The sequence below is a fragment of the Microtus pennsylvanicus genome, chromosome 2 (assembly GCF_037038515.1).
Source record: "Microtus pennsylvanicus isolate mMicPen1 chromosome 2, mMicPen1.hap1, whole genome shotgun sequence".
NCBI classification, from domain to species: domain Eukaryota; kingdom Metazoa; phylum Chordata; class Mammalia; order Rodentia; family Cricetidae; genus Microtus; species Microtus pennsylvanicus.
Window position 1 is genome coordinate 20,927,737 of NC_134580.1, and position 12,333 is coordinate 20,940,069.

At 40.2% G+C, this 12,333-nt stretch overlaps 2 protein-coding genes across 2 annotated transcripts in view; one reads left to right on the forward strand and one right to left on the reverse strand.

Moving 5' to 3' along the window:
* Nucleotides 1-12,333, forward strand: part of Pdzrn4 (PDZ domain containing ring finger 4) — a 348,820-nt gene that overhangs the window by 175,088 nt on the left and 161,399 nt on the right. The gene's annotated exons all lie outside the window — the stretch shown is intronic.
* Nucleotides 1-12,333, reverse strand: part of Gxylt1 (glucoside xylosyltransferase 1) — an 817,907-nt gene that overhangs the window by 162,944 nt on the left and 642,630 nt on the right. The window lies entirely within an intron of this gene.

The following is a 12,333-nucleotide window of genomic DNA, read 5'->3' on the forward strand; positions in this document are numbered from 1 at the left end:
TCATCCGGCCCATCAGTGAACTTTTGTTAGTTATAATTATAACACATTTCCGGCAGTAACCTAACTACTGGGCATATTAGCGTCCCACAATATATATCTAGACATAAAATGTCCACCTGCGTGTCATTCTCTCCGGTGTGTATTTTGTGTGCACAAGAGCATTTTCTTTTGTCAATGCGACATCTAAGACATTTACAACATGGTAGGTGGTGCCTGTGCTTCTCCCCTTCTCCCCCTCTCCCTTGCACGGATCCTGCTTTTATCAAGTTGTTGTCGCGATTTCCTTTGTTCAACCATCCTCTTCTTTGGTGAAAAATTGGCATCGTGGGCTCACATATGGGTTTTTGGTGATGTAGTTTGGTTTCATTTAACTCAAGCAAACCTTTATGCTGCATTACTATTTTCCTAAACTTCCTCTCACTCTGTGTAGCCCCATGCCTCTGACTGTCTGCACCCAATGTTGTATTCTTAGCAGACATACTGCTATGAATATTTTATACAACTTCTAAAATTAGTTCCATATTTCTGAGTCCCCCCCCAAACAGACAACTTCGTCTTCCTTGTCCCAGTAGTTAAAAAATACTAGCAGGAATTTAATATCCTGCTTGTTGAAATTTTGAATAAGCTAGCCAATGAATCTCTTCCAAGCCATTCAGAAAATGATAAGGCCCTTGGGAGCTCCTGTAGGATGGCTTATATGAGAGACAATTACTTCAGGTAATCAATCCTATCGATAACACCAAGAGGAGCAAGGGCTATTACCTCCATCTCACAGGAAGTTAGGCATTGCTCTCTTGCTCGACTTGTGGGGCTGAAATTCAAGCACAGGGCTCTTGCATTTTGCAGTCGGTGCTTTTTCCTCTGCTCCGATTGTGTTGGGAGGTTCATCAAGCTCTGAAAATGTATGATGGTGGTTAACATAAAAAGCTGTCCTTTCACTTTCTGTTATGTAGAAATAGACATTTGTCGCTTGGTTAGCAGCCAGTGCAACCTACTTACCCTACGTTTGTTTGCTATGGTGTGGCCATGTTAACCCAGTTAGAATGTGCAACTCCTCTGAAAGCCTGGATTGCTGAGGTGAGCAAGACCTTTATTTTTTGCAGAGACTGGAGATCATTGGCTCTATGTGATCACAACGTGCCTGCACTTAGTCTGCTCGTATAAAACCATCCCTGCTCACATCAGCATCGTTCACCTTTCTTCAGAAATTATTGCTTAGGAGTATACAAACAAATGGTCTGACAGAAATGAGGGGGCCTTGCGGGTAAACTTGAAAGTTTTCATTCTCCCATTTCTAAATGCTCATAATCTCTAATGCTGCTGAGCCTCTTCAGACAAAATTGCTTCTGTCCCTCAATGTCACTGTGACTTGTTACTAAGTCACAATAAGCTGTTTGCTTCATACTAATTATAATTTGTTTAAATCTGTGTACTTTGAGTCTTAATTATGCTAAATTATATTGAAATAACAATCCTCAAATTCTTTTCAGTTTAATGCAGTAAAGGTACCCATCCCCTCATAAAGACTTGGATACAGGTCTATGACTGACTGACTGGTCAAAGATGACCTACGGAGATCTAGGCTGTTTGCACCATATCCCTCCATTACACTGGCATTTGGTACTAGTACCCATGTTGTGAGTTGAAAGAAGTTGAGAGCAGGTTCTAGAGGTCAGACCTGACAGGAGTCTTGATCAGGACATCTACCCCTGTTCTGTTAGCCAGAACAAACCATTTCATGGCATCTAAAGATGAAAATAATAATAGGCAAACACAGTTGTCTAGTTCTATATAAATAAAAATAAGTTAATATACCACACAGACCCTGCCATGTAGGATAGTTGTATGAACCAAAATTACATCTTCAGTGCATGATGAAAAGTATTTCCAGTAGTAGGATTTTTAAGTCAATTATGATGAAAATAAAATGAGATATAAATATTTATAACTACCATTCAAGTGATTACCTAGGTTAGCTTTAGTATATAAAAGATTAAGGTGCCTCAACTGAAAAATAGAAATCAAAAGTCCTATAAATAAAGCCAACCCTCCTGTATGGATGAGAGGCATGCTGCTGGGAGGCAGGCTAAGGGTCAGACAGCCAGTTGTCATGGACAAGTTGCCATGCTTGGGTGAAAGGACAGCCCAAAATAGGAAGTGAGCGCTGCCCTGGAAAATGATTTTAAAAAGAATAAGAAAGGAAAGAAAAGAAAAAATAAAACAAAACAAAAGAAACCTAAATTCATTGTCCTGGGAAGGAATCTGATGACTTGGGGAAATAGACATTTTTTTAAGCTTTTATTTTTTTATTGTTTTTATTGAGCTGTATATTTTCTTCCCACTCTCCTTTTTTCTCCTCCCCTTCTACCCTCTCCCATGGTCCCCATGCTCCCAATTTACTCAGGAGTTCTTGTCTTTTTCTATTTCCTATGTATATTAGATCCATGGATATCTCTTTTAGGGTCCTCATTGTTGTCTAGATCCTCTGGGATTGTGAACTGAAGGCTGGGTTTCTTTGCTTTATGTCTAAAAGCCATTTATGAGTGAGTACATATGATATTTGTCTTTCTGGGTCTGGGTTACCTCACTCAATATGATGCTTTCTAGATCCAACCATTTGCCTGCAATTTTCAAAATGTCATTTTTTTCTGCTGTGTACTGCTCCATTGTGTAAATGTAGCACATTTTCCGTATCCATTCTTTGGTTGTGGAACATTTAGGTTGTTTCCCAAAGAATGCTGCTATGAACATAATTGAGTATATGTCCTTGTGGTATGATTGAGCATCCTTTGGTTATATACCCGAAAGTGGTATTACTGGGTCTTGAGATAAGTTATTTCCTAATTTTCTGAGAAATCGTCATACTGATCACAAAGGGGCTGTACCAGTGTGCACTCCCACCAGCAATGCAGGAGTGTTCCCTTTACCCCATCCTCTCCAGCATAAGTTGTCATCAGTGATTTTGATCTTGGCCATTCTTTCAGGTGTAAAGTGGTATCTCAGAGTTGTTTTGATTTGCATTTCTCTTATGGCTAGGGATGTTGAAAATTTCCTTAAGTGTCTTCCAGCCATTTTAGATTCCTCTGTTGCGAGTTCTCTGTTTAGATCTGTAACCCATTTTTATTGGATTATTTGTTCTTTAGATGACCAATTTCTTGAGTTCTTTGTATATTTTGGAGATCAGTCCTCTGTCTGATGTGAGGTTGGTGAAGATCTTTTCCCATTCTGTAGGCTGCCATTTTGTCTTGTTGATGGTGCCTTTTGCTTTACAGAAGCTTTGCAGTTTCAGGAGGTCCCATTTATTAATTGTTTCTCTCAGTATCTGTGCTACTGGGGTTATATGTATACCCAATGTAAGTTGAAAATGCTTCCTGATGATGGGACATTCACTTCTGGATGAATACCTTGGCTTTGGATTCCTGAACAAAGTATGGTGGGAAAGGAAGCTCAGCAAACACTAGGAGACTCAGAGCATCCTTGTCTCTCCAAGGCTGTGCTCTGTATATCCTCTGAGCCCTTCCCCACTCCCCCCTGGCTGCCCCAGTAGTAACTGCTTACATGAGAGAAATCCAGTTGCTTCCTAAGAAAAGATGACATTTTCAAAGTATCCACACACATACCTGCTTACATTAGTATTTTCATAATAAAAATTATAAGCCATAAAATGTTATTTAAAGTTTATTGAGTACTTACACGAATCAGGTACCATATATGTTCTACAAACCTCTTTGGATTAAGTTCTGACATACCCAATTTATAGAGGAAATACCAGAGACACTTCAGCATATTTCGGTATGCAACTTGTTCAAAAGCATATTGCAAGTGTTTTGTGTTTTGTTTTTATTTTGTGTATATGGGTGTTTGGTCTGTGTGAATATCTATGTGCCACATGTATGCAGTGCTCACAGAAGTCAGAAAAAGGCACTGAATATCCTGAAACTTAAGTTACATTAGGTTGGGAGATTCTGGGTGAGTTGCCATGTGGGTGTTTGGAATAGAACTCAAATCCTCTGGAAGAGCAGTCTGTGTTCTTTATCCACTGAGCCATATCTCCAGCCCCATACTGCATATGATTTTAAGGAAGGTTAAAGACTTTTGTCTAACACCAAAATCTAAAGACAAACTAAATACTCATTCTGATGATCATGGTGTGGGACAAATGCTGAGCTAGAATGTGTGGGAAGCTGGACAGTTTTCTTTCGAACCCACAGAAGCAGAGCAGCACTCATGTGCTGGTCCATGGTGAAAGCTGTTCTCCAAAGTGGAACGCGGTCAGTCTGGGAACGCCAGGACCACAGCAGATGGGTGAGTGCATAGGAGCCTCCGGGTAGAGAAACTTCAAAACCCAAATATCTGAGTTGAAAAGGTCATCTCTTGGGTCTATATCCCTTTATCTGCCTCCTTTTCCATCATCAACATTGACTTGATGTCGCCTGTGTTCATAATCGGATAAGGGAACAAGAAGGCTCACCCTCATACTGCTCCTGTGTTCTGCCGGGGACTTTTCTGGTTATTTTCTGAACATTCGTAGAATTGCTGTCTTTTCATTTGTCTGATGCTCCCTTGCACCATCAAATCTACTGCATGAAGTCTGAGACAATTGTAAGCCCTGAACACCATTATGATGACTGACTAGGTGAAATAGGAAAGGAGGCATGAGTACTATCAGCATCTGATGGCCAAGAAGCATCTAGACTCAATTAAGACCTGAAATGGAAACGCACCTGGAGGAGAAGGCTCATAGGTGTTTGTTCACAGGCAGTAGAAAACAGGAAGGCAACAGTGTTTCCACGGACCTTCTTCTACCTCTAACTGCTGGGAAGAGAACAGGGCCTTAGTGGAAGCGATGGTGGCCTGCGCCTAAGAGAATGGCTTCTGAGGAGAACGAGGGGAAGAAGAGACTGAATAGTTCAGACCAGCAGTGACCAGTCCTTAGATGTAGAGCAGGAGGAAGCAAGGCAGATGCTCAACCCTCAGGCTGCAATAGTCAGGCCACGTTTCCACACAGCACTTGGCAAAGAGCCACAGTTATGCGGAAGACGGTTCCGAGTTTTGATAAAATCGACTTGAATGGGTTCTGTGCAGTCAGGGTAGATAGACCCGCTAGTGAATGGGTCCATCTGAAGCTCAAGAGGAATTAAATCTGACATTTTTTTTGTTTGATTTTTCTCACTATGTAGTCCTGGATGTCCTGGAGCTCACTCTATAGACCAGGTTGGACTCTAACTCAGAGGGATCCACCTGTCTCTGCCTCCTGATTGCTGGGATGAAAAGTGTGCACCACCACACCTAGGCCTAAATCTGGAAATTTAAACCTGAGCTTCATCAGCAAACCTCCAACTTTCCCCCAAACCACCACATCTGCCTCCGTTACGTGGTTACCTTTCACTATCCCTCAATATAGGCATGGAATATGAGGTCCCGAGTATTCCCTACTACTAAGTACTGAGAAGGGAAATACTATTCAGCTGCTGGCATATATTAAGTGCAGCAATATCCAATAGGCAGCCGAGTGGCGTGAAGTTAGGAAATTGCTTAGGTTTTATTCAATCTATTTTATGCAGTCATGCTCGAGGATGCAACATGGATCCTGGGAGTTAATTTTAGACTATACTTCTGGCCCTCAGGGAAATTTTCATATCTCAACATGCTACAAGCATCGCCCGTGTTTTTTTTTTCTCCTAAGCATCTACGAATGTGCTAGAATGACAACTCTCTCTGAGAGACAAGCTGTCTAAGGTGCTGGTGAGCTAGTGCCAGGCTGACATGCTGAATGTGAGTTCTGCCTCCCCACTTACTAGCCATATGATCATATATTACTCCTGTCAAGAGGACTAACCATCTCGAAAGATGGACATGGGAAAATTGGTGATAGCCTGGAGTACTCAAATGAAAGAATTGGCAAGTATTAAATCAACATTAACCTGTGTTTTTTAACTGGTCTGTCCAGTCATCACTGCCTTGCTTTATGTACAGTATTCTTCGATAAAGAATGGTTGAAGGAAAGAGTTTGCTGAAACCCTTTTATGATGTGAAATCAGCGATGACACCACTCGCGATAAACTAATTCCCATATTGTTGCCAATGGGTATGGCAACGCCAAGACCACCCCTCTGGCCTCTAACCAATGTAGGTCAACTGAGCTGGGCTAGACAGATACATAATATTTTCCTCAAAAAGTGCTGTTAGTCTAGCTGTTCCATGAGTATACAGCTTGCCTCACACTGTCTTAGTTTCTAGTGCACTTGTATTCACAATACTTGTTTATTATGCTGGAGAGGAACAAACACAGCATCAGAGCTGTTCTGTGAATGAAGACGGGTACTTCCCATGCCACTGTTTGTTTTAAACAAAGAGCCAGTAAACAAGACACTGATATATAAAGGACTCAGGAGCAAACGAGGTGGTAGAAATGATTATAACAGTTCAACAGATAAACGTGAAGTAATGTGAGAGGAATCACAACGTCTCTTTATAATTAGAAAACATTACAGACATGTTTTTGAAGTCTGAGTTGGCTATCATAATTATCTTTATTCTATTTACTGCTGTGGTAAACATAAGCAGTATGGTCTGGACACATTATGGGCCAGATAAATCTAGTACACATCAGTGCAACTTTATCTCTTTCAAAAGTCACATGGCAAATGTTACAGTTACACCCATTTTAAAATAAGAAATATTGGAAAAACCATTGTAATTGTAACATATTAGTAATTCATTTCACATTGCATCAGTGACTGAGACAACAAGGCATATTGAGTCTAGAACCCACACACATCAACATGGAGAAAATCCTTCATAGTTCAGGAACTCATGCTCATGTCTGTCACCATATGTGATCTTCACAATCTACTGCAAATTAAATATTATCTCAGAATGAGTAAATTGTGCAAAACCACAGAGGTATAACTACAAGGTTCAGATGAGAGCCTTAGTGATTCCCTCTGCAGTCTCTCTAGTATTGAGCCCACTCTCAGACATGTGGAGTTGGTGAGGCACCCTGGTGACAGCAGGCGTTGACTCCAGGGATGAATTGAATATGGCCAACAAATGAGTACAGTGTGGAAAGGTTCAGCGTGCTGATGTGTCAGGCTTTAGAGGAGCAAATGGAAGACAGTTATGAGAGCTGTCAATGCCACACTTTCCAAACTCACGATATTGGTCAATGCCCCATATTGTTATGACCAACACTAGATTAGAGCCAGGGAAGGGCTCTGAAGTCTTCTGGAGTAGAGATATTTAGCACCAAATGATTTCCCCTGTAGTAAATATGGTACATTAGCTCACACATTTACCTCTGAGATAGTTTAAAAGTAAAACACAATTCCCAAATCCTCCCATCCATATACCAGTATTATTCAGAAAGTAAGTATTCAGAAATATTGTGTTTAATAAATCAGTCACTATCACATGGGTCAGAATGTTAATTTAAACGCTGAGGAATTTTGTCATGTAAACACAGGCAACTTGTAAAACACATATGATCAGACCTTATTCATTTGTAGACCTATCACAGATAGTTTTAAGGGATCTAAAATTTATATTTATGGAATCAAATTAAATATATTTTATGCTTATATTTCCCCAATTAATTAATGTTCTTAAAATAGTCCAATGGGGGATGTCACCACTAATTAGGCATTAGAATGCAAATCTAAATGTATGTCCCTTTGCTAGATCCAGAAATTTCCTGTCCAAATCATGTCTATTTATTTCTTATGCATTTATCGAAATCCCAGAGTGTAAAAGGTGCCATGCTAAGAACTTTCAAGAGTTTAAAAAACAATCATATATTATTGCTGCCCTCTTATGTGTTATAGTCCAATAAGAGAGATAAAACATGAATACAGATGTGATGTGTGCTGTAGCATGTATGGCTATGGATAAAATATGTGGAGAACTCAGAACTAAAGACATCACTGCTAGTTATGAGGTCCCAGGGGAGACTGAAATGGAACTTGCCTAGTGTTTCAGGAGTTTATTCCAAAGGACAAACAGACCCAGCTAGCACCTGGGACAAAGAGAAGGTGATACAGACTAGGCACCGAAATGCAGCTTGACTGAGACCCAAAGGAAGAAGTGGGTCATTTCCAGGGTCCATTTGGATCAGCACTAAGTGCTTCCTGGATCTGGAGTCCTGCGCTAGAGCCAGCACAACCCAGGCATGTGTAGACAGTTGCAGAGCCTGGTGAGCATCTAGATGCAGTGCCTAACCCAGCCTAGTGTAGCGTTAGCTAATTACATTCAACCCTGACCTGTGAAAAAACATTCCAATAGTCTAATAGAGAAGGTGTATATTTTTAAACCATGGACTACCTCTGCTATTCTAGGATAAATCTTAGCATTATTCTCTCCCTCGTTTTTTAATTTTTTTAATGGCAAGACTTTGAGTTTCAGCTTCCACTTCCTTTATCACCAGGAAAGGACAATCAGTAGAGCTCTTACTTCCTATAAAAGAGAGAGAGCTCAGCAGCTAGCTATTGAACTCAACCTCAGAATTTGCAACTGGAAAAAGGAATATGGATCTCTTTCCTCAAGTTGACCCTGAGCGAGATGATCTCTCTGAGCTCTGGGTTCTGTGTGTCTGCGGTTGAGTATAAGATATGTGAACTACATGTGTTTATAAAGCATCACCTGAAAGGATGAGGGCTGGAATACAGAAGCATAGCTTGTGTGTTAATGTATTGGAAGGCTTGCATTTGGTGACGATCAGTATAGGGACCACATCGGCAAGGCAAACGTGCTTCAATGTAAAGGTAGCTGCTGGATTATTCACTGCCCATGGCAGCTTTGAGAGGCTCAGAGCATTGCTGATGCAGAATAGTCCCCTTTAGCCATTACTTCTCTTAGTAAGGACTGAAAATGGGTGCAGTTCCCCCTCTTTGTCCTTAGATGGTACATTCTGAGACCCATCCAGGGTACCTAAAACTGCCATTGGTACACATATGTACACACTATGTTTCTGACTCTACGCACACTATGAAATAGTTTAATGTAGGATTTGGACATGGTCATAATTATAAAGTGGAACAGTTCTACGCTCTAAGAAAAGCTTTATGAATGCTCTCTCTCTCGGAATATCTTTACACTTCATCTTTGCCTCTGAGCATGTACAGCTTCCCTTTGGCCTATCTAAATTGCCAGCCTCACCCATGTTGGGCCTTGGGGATGGTTTTAAGTAGACGAAAGGCGGCTTTAACACAAGTGACATGGTGCTTCACAATTGGTCTGACAAGGAGACAGAGACTCTGTGACAAATAGGCCTGCAGGCACACGAGTCAAAGCCAGTTCTTTTCCCTGAGCCCAACAGAAGGAGAGAGCAAGGACCTTCACTACATCATCCATGACTCTTTATTTCCGGAGCTTAATCCTTATATTTTGGGCTTATAGTTAATCCAAAGCAACCAAACCAAAGAAGGCAGAACCAATGAAATCAAAAGGAGTTATAAGGATACTCAGTTGCATGACACAGATTGTTGGTGAGTTAATTTTCAATAGATCTTACTATAAAATACAACAAAAATAAAGAGACAATCTATAGCCAAAGTCTATCTGGTGACTAAAAAAAAAAAGCCACCACTGAGATCAGAAGTTCTGACTTTTCTTAGCCATGTTGTAACTGTCTGGTGTCCCTGCGTAGTTATTTGTGCTTTCCTTAAGAATGACTACCACCGTGACTTGTGGCATGGTTTTGGCAATTCTGTCAAGTAAGTCATGGACATATTTAAAAATAGACTATAACAATCCATTAAAGTCTCTTTTAAGTATAGGCAGCCTCCCCTCTCTCTCTCTCTCCCTCCCTCCCTCCCCTTCCTTTTTTCTCCCCTCCCTCCCCCTCTCTCCTCTTTCACGCTCATCTATACAATACAATCTTCAGTGTCAATGTCAGAATAGCTTGCTCATGGCATTGTTTAATGCCCTGTCGTCTGCACTTACTACAATCTGTTTGCCTTTGGAAAGCCTTCGAATGGCAGCAACATTTTCTCCTATCAGGTGACACAAACTAACCATTTATCTCTGATATGTGTGAAAGTAGGTATCATATCGGCGGGCAGTAATTCACAGTACCTAGACTACTGCCATGGGCACACTCTATACCCCATTTTCACTTATTAGCTAATATATTTCTATAAAGATAAATACCCTCCCAGCTATCCCTTTTTCCATTTATTATTTCTTTATTCTTCCATTTATTTTGAGACGGGGTTTCTCTATGTAAACAGCCCTGGCTTACTAGAACTCACTTTGTAGAACAGGCTGACCTCAAAATCACAGAGATCCCCCTGCCTTTGCCTCTGCTGGGATTAAAGGCGTGCACCACCCACGCCTGGCCCTCTCAACTACTTTTTAGCTATGCAGGGCTACAAGGATGAACTTGAAAATTGTTGATTCCTACATTCGCTACCCGCTTAACCTTTGATATTTAAATTAGATCTTGATGAACACATGTCCTATTTAGAAGGATGTGTGTGGAGGGCGGTAATTACAAATGAAAGACAACGGAAAGAAGTAAGTATGTATCGAAATGCACCATTCCCAAATATATATTCTCACACATTGCAAATATTCTCTGCTAGAAACAAACAGGAAGGTGCTCCTCATACACATCCCAAACAGTTATTACTAATCTACTCGCGTTTTGCAAATATTCAGATTAATGTCATTTTTCTCCATTTCCAACTTCGTGTAATTTCCCAATACAAGATAGGCTGCCTAGTTGCTAGAAAATCTGACCCTCATATTCCAGTGAAATTTTGAATATTTTGGGATTATGGGTCCTTTGTTCAAAACACCCTTTAATAATTCTTTGGGATGAGCCCATTAGCAGCAGAAATTGGAATCTTTCCAGGGTAGATGGGCCAAGGGCAGCATTTGATAAATGACTGGAGAAGCCACACTTGCTTCCTCAGATGGAAACAAAAGAACAGAGGGCCTAGTAATGAATAAACACAACAGCCAAGAGCAGCTGCAGAGCTGGACAAGCAACCGCAATTCAAATCGCTTACTTCTACTTCACTAAAATAGTCACTTTTTGATAACTGAAAAAAATTATTTTTAAAGCTTTGTTTATTTTTTATTATAAGTTAACTCTAAGATACAGTAAGAGCTCCAAATGAGTAGCAGCAACCTAGACAGGTGCATCCCCAGCTTCCAAAACCGTCCACAAAGTAGTTTAGTGAGTCATGACAGCAAACACTCAGAAATAAATGAATGAGCCATCCTTGCCTTATTGTACTCTTGTTGCTTGAACTGGATATTTAAGTACAGAACATCAATATCCAAGAATCCATGTCTCACTTACATTCAGTTTAGAAACTTCCAAATGCAATCAGGGTGTGCTTGGAAGAGGCGAGCTCCACATCTTCACACCCAATAACATCAAAGGTATTGCGTCTTCGACACTTCGACAATATTTGCTTCTGTTTGTGGCCCGATTGATTTCCATAGAGTTCCCTGTGACTGCCTCTTTGAAGACACTTGTTCCATAAAGAAATCAAGACTTAATTAATGTCTCCTACAAGTGGTTTCTAATTTGCAGCATCCTGGTGATCTTCACTCACGCGAGCACCCCCAATTATCATACCACTTTCAGGAAGGTCCCAGGTCTTGGCTCCTATCCAGGCTGTTAGGTGAAATTAGGCCCAGATAATCAGATTATGACCTCCCCAAGGAAATGGTCAACAATGATTGCTCATCTCAGGCTACTGGCCGGGTTGAGGTGTTGCTAGTCACAAAGTGAATTTGTTAAAAATTAGTTCTATTGGATTCATTTTCTCTTATCTATTCTAAAAAACATTTGACAAAGCACTTTTAGGAAATTAGATGCCAAAAAGTATCTATAGAGAAATGTTTGTCAATTAAACATCTTCAAAATCCACCATGTCTTCTAGCCAGATTCATGAGTATATATAAGTTTGTGCATAAGTATATAAGTACGTGTTTTTTGTTTTTGTTTTGCTTTCAAATTGACCTGCTGTCCTGTCCAGTTTAAAATGTACTGGGAGAAGAACATACTTTTTAATTGGCAGAGGTTTTAGACACATCAGTGTTGGAACAAAAAGAAATGACTTTTGCTAATCTGCTTTGGCTGTTTGTAGTTTATCTTTAAAGGAGCCAAACTACTATCCTGCAACCCAAAGTAACTATTTGTGAGTATAAAATTAAATGGATTAATTCTATTATTCGCAGATCTGAGATTCATCTTTAAGTCTGTGTTCACCTTTGCATCTTATGAATTCCAAATATAGAATCACAAATGGAATTATTGTGCATTATATCAGAATGTAAATATCACCAATGTCAGCATCCTGAAATGTTATATATGACTTT